We start from the raw sequence: 4,616 nt of genomic DNA, 5'->3' as shown, positions 1-4,616 counted from the left end.
GCTGGCTCAGCCCGACTCTTCAACCCCTCCAGGGATCCCGGGGACTCCCCCCTGCCCTGGGCAGCCCATTCCAACGCCCAACAGCCCCTTCTGCACAGAAATCCTTCCTCAGAGCCAGCCTGACCCTGCCCTGGGCAGCTTAAGGCCATTCCCTCTGGTCCTGGTGCTGAGTCCTTGGCTCAAGAGACTCATCCCCCCTCTCTGCACCCTCCTGTCAGGGAGTTGCAGAGGGCCAGGAGGTCTCCCCTCAGCCTCCTCTTCTCCAGACTAAACCCCCCAGTTCCCTCAGCTGCTCCCCAGCAGACCTGTGCTCCAGACCCTGCACCAGCTCCGTTGCCCTTTTCCGGACACGCTCGAGTCATTCAATGGCCTTTTTAGGGTGAGGGGCCCAAAACTGAACCCACTCATCAAGGGGCGGCCTCACCAGTGCCGAGTACAGGGGTCAGATCCCTTCCCTGTCCCTGCTGGCCACGCTAGTGCTGATACAAGCCAGGATGCCATTGGCCTTCTTGGCCACCTGGGCACACTGCTGGCTCCTGTTCAGCCGACTGTCAATCAACCCCCCCAGGTCCCTCTCTGACTGGCAGCTCTCCAGCCACTCCTCCCCAAGCCTGTAGTGCTGCTGGGGATTGTTGTGGACCAAGGGCAGCCCCCGGCATTTGGCCTAATTGAAGCTCATGCAGTTGGCCTTAGACCATCGCTCCAGCCTGTCCAGGTCTCTCTGTAGAGCCTCCCTACCTCCAGCAGATCAACACTTTTTAATTCTCAAATCATCAGTTTGAGAATTTCAAAGTCTACTTGTCTCGCCTGAAGAAAAAAAAGCCTCACCAATTTCTGAAGCATTTCCATATACTGTAACCTCAGCCTTTTGAAAGCATAAGGAATTCACAGATGGTGTGTCTAATCACCCCAAATTTATCTAAACAGTAAAAATTAAGCTCCTGTCAATTTTAAGGCATGTTCCTAACATTTACATCTCTGCCTGCCTGCCAGGTGAAACATTTTCAAAGGCTGATTAATCCCCATTCCCAACTGAGAAAATAGAAAGCATGATTGACTTAAAAAAACTGGCAAGTCAGATACAGAATTGGAACCAAAACCAGCATTTGCAGCTCTCAGTGACAGACACTGTCCACTACATCAGTCAAAACACAAGCACTAAAGTGTGTATTTTCCAGTTAAAGGCACAAGTTTACGCGAAATCACACTCTGAGATCTCATAAACCATGAACAGTTAAGTAAGGCTGGAATACAAACAGTAAATTCAACCTGCATCTCACAGTCCAGACCCCAGTTTAGTCAGTCACTAGATCTCTTACTCTCACCTGAAAACATCTATTACTTCTTGCCACATGCATCTAAAGGCAAATAAAAGCTTTCTGAAATCTTACAAGACAGCAACCTCAAGACACCCTAATTCCAAAAAGCAAAGTACAATAAGCATGCTTAAGGCTTTCAGGAAATGCTGCAGTGTTTCCTCGCTGAAAGGAAACTGCCTTCAAAACCGTTCCCCTGAACAAGCACAGCTGCCCTCACATCATGTCAAGAGTCCAGAGCTTCCCCTCTTGCACTACAGCCCTGCTATGCCAGGAGGCTGGAGAAAACACTTATTTTTGTCTAACAAAGTGCTGCAAATACCGAAAGCTCTCAGGAGGTGCAGGCTCCTCCCTTGTGCTTCCCTGGTCAAATTGACCTTGCTGAAGTGCAGAATCAATCCAGCGCTGGCGAAGCGCTGCTGTATCATTTCTGAGAGCCAACCTGGTAGCTCGGCCTGGCCCCCATGTGCTCGAAGTTATTAGTTATCTTCGGCAGCATTGCACTTCAGAGGGCAAGTAGTAACCTCAGCATTTGCAACGCTAAGCTTAAAGGAAAAGTTACATTCAGTTACTGTTACTACCACAGCAGGTACAGAAACCTCTACAAGATGACATTGTACAATTGCAAAACTCCCTCAAAGTTTTTGGGTCAGACAGTCTAACTTGATTTCAGTTTAGGAAGGAGGTACCTCCTTGGAAAACTAAAAATTGAGCTTGCTGCAGCCTTTCTGAATCTCTCTCCTAGTCCAAAAGAGAACCTCTGCTTTGACAAGAGAAGTGATCATAGCAACTACATTTCTAGAAAAAGCAGGGAAAGCTCCACAGTTGCTGCCTTTTGGCAACTCAGTTGCCTCTCCCAACTGCCAGCAGAAACACAATGCATGTTAATACATGGTCCATGGTTGCTGAAGACCTCACCTTCCCAATCACCATGCTTCCGCTACCTTCTCCTCCTGAACGCTTTGGTGAATCAGCTCACTCTCAAAGCTTTTTGCCTGTGTCCCATTTTTTGACCCCAGGACTTATATCTCGCCCTGGTGTTATCACGGGGCCCACCCATCTAGAACAGCATCTCTTTAGCTAGGGCTTGTTTTCAAAACAAACAGCTTTTTCTTTGTTGTGGTTGCCACACAGACATGTCAATAAATGTGCATGTTGTAGGAAACAAGAATATACTGGCACAAAACTTGCAGGGAAGCTCTCAGTGCCTCAGAAACCTCCTAATGCAGAAAACAGAGAAAAGGTAAAAACAACAACAACAACAAAAAAAAACCCAAAAACAACAACAAGAAAACTGACACAAGAAAAAACAAACCACCAAACCCAAGACTGATACAAGAACTCTGAAACAGAAGTATCTCTTATTAATAAAATACACAGACCTAGATTCAGATCCCTACAGCTTTTCATACCATCACAAGAACATAATCTGTAGCATCAATACCCTTAACACTTAAAAGTTATTTAGAAACCAAAGGTGCTTGAATAATTTTATCTTTTAACCCTAACCAAAAGGCTGACTTAAACAACGCAAGCATGCATGAGTTTTTAAAAGGATACATTTTAAAATAAGCACAAGATTAGACCTGCCATACATGGTCAAAGCATTCACCCATCCACGCCAGCATCCACCCCAGAGAGGGAACAGGGAGCAGGTGCCACGGGAAAGAAACTCCCCCAGTTGGCCAAATATCCAAATTGTAACTCGGTACAAATTTCATTCCAGTAAGTCAGCCTCTGACAAGCTGCCATACAGCAGCTCAGACAGTACATGCCTCAGATGGAGCAAAACACAGTGTGCCATGCTAAAAAGTGCAAGATATATAGACAGAGGCATTATTCCTCATTTAACAGCCCAACATTTTTGTTTTAACAACTGTGTCTGCATAACACCGAGTCAAATTCCACATACAAATTAAAGTAACTCGGGTCTTCTTGCATGTTGTCTTTCTCAAGCCTTTTTGTTCTGTCCTCAAGAATTGAAAATATCCAACCAGTGAACCTTAAAGTAAGGTTTTCCTTCCTCTAAAACATTACTCAGTGAATTTTTTTTAAGTGCCCCTATTACCTTAAAAATTCTACTCAAAAACTCGTAACACAGAGATTTTGCGTTTTTACATTTCTATGTTGCTTCTATTTCAGTCTGTTAGTCTGTAATAAAGAAATGACTGATTTGTCAAGTTCTCTGGTAACATAAAACGGGAACAGTTCATTTGGTTACACATGGATATTTCTTAACCTTCCTCCACAATATCTCTGCAAGTTAAATTACCTCTGTCTCCTAAATGAAGAAGCTAAATCACAGAGTAGCTAGTCCCCAGCTTTTTAGGGAGCTACCAATCCGGAGGACATTCCATGTGAGGACATTCCATACTGGAAAGTACATCCTTGACTTTCACAAGAACAGTACCACTTTTTCAAGTATAAAAAACACCAAAAAAAAAAAGGTAAGACAATAGAAAGAAAGAAATAAGAAAGTAACACCCACACACAATATACCACGTTTGAACTGCAGCTAACATTGCTGTTATTGCAAGACCTCCAAAATGATGATTATTAAAATGCTGCAATATGTGGATTGTCTTTGCTCACCATAAGGCAGCACAGGCGAAGTGCCACACTGCTTTTTGAAAGCAATGAACAAACCTTTAGGCAGTTGCTCACATGTACCAGGCTAAAACCAACTTTACTCTCCCCAAACAGCTTACTATTAAATAACTAAACTGTCCTGCGTGGCTTTTACAGAATAAATACAAAAAGTAGTAACAAAAATAAAGCAGAAAAACACAGGAAGAAAAAAAAACAAGCAGGTGAGGTGCACAAAGAGCAACATTTTTTAACTGGCACTGGAAAGACGTGGGCGAACGCAATCCAGGCATCAGAGCGGCAAAGGCAACGGATACGCTGAACAACCTGCCGCAATACCTGCATCGCCTGCACTCGCTGCGTGGGACGGGGAGGGCTCTGCGCTGCGCTTCGGTATTTAAACAGATTTTTTTCCGTGAGGATTTAGAACAGCAATATCCACAGCGATGTCTTCCCCCCGAGATTAATACGGTTTTAACCGGTTTCCCAAGGCTTGAGACTCCCTGGGCGGCGATGTCCCCTCCGTGGGGGGACTCCCGGGGGCGGGGGCGGCCGAGGCGGGGCCCACCGAGGCCTGCAGGAAGCCGAGGCCGAGCTCCGGTCCCGCACCACCGCCCTCCTGAAGCCGGACCAGTGGAGGCGCCCTCGGCCCGGCCGGGCCGGCAGCCCTCGGTGCCTGACGCCGCAGGGACAGCGGGGCCGCGCTGCCGGAAG

At 46.3% G+C, this 4,616-nt stretch overlaps 1 protein-coding gene across 1 annotated transcript in view; it reads right to left on the bottom strand.

The window, feature by feature from the left end:
* The window catches only part of PAK2 (p21 (RAC1) activated kinase 2), a 46,425-nt gene extending 41,933 nt beyond the window's left edge, over window positions 1-4,492 (bottom strand). Inside the window, exon 1 of the mRNA XM_026855366.1 lies at window positions 4,242-4,492. The gene's annotated coding sequence lies outside the window, so the exon portion shown is untranslated. The remainder of the gene's footprint in view (window positions 1-4,241) is intronic.
* Between the last annotated feature and the right edge of the window lie 124 nt (window positions 4,493-4,616).

The sequence above is a fragment of the Athene cunicularia genome (assembly GCF_003259725.1).
Source record: "Athene cunicularia isolate RWA chromosome 9 unlocalized genomic scaffold, athCun1 chr9_part2, whole genome shotgun sequence".
Lineage (NCBI taxonomy): Eukaryota > Metazoa > Chordata > Aves > Strigiformes > Strigidae > Athene > Athene cunicularia.
Note: the sequence above shows the minus strand (reverse complement) of the source record. Positions and strands in the feature narration are given on the sequence as shown.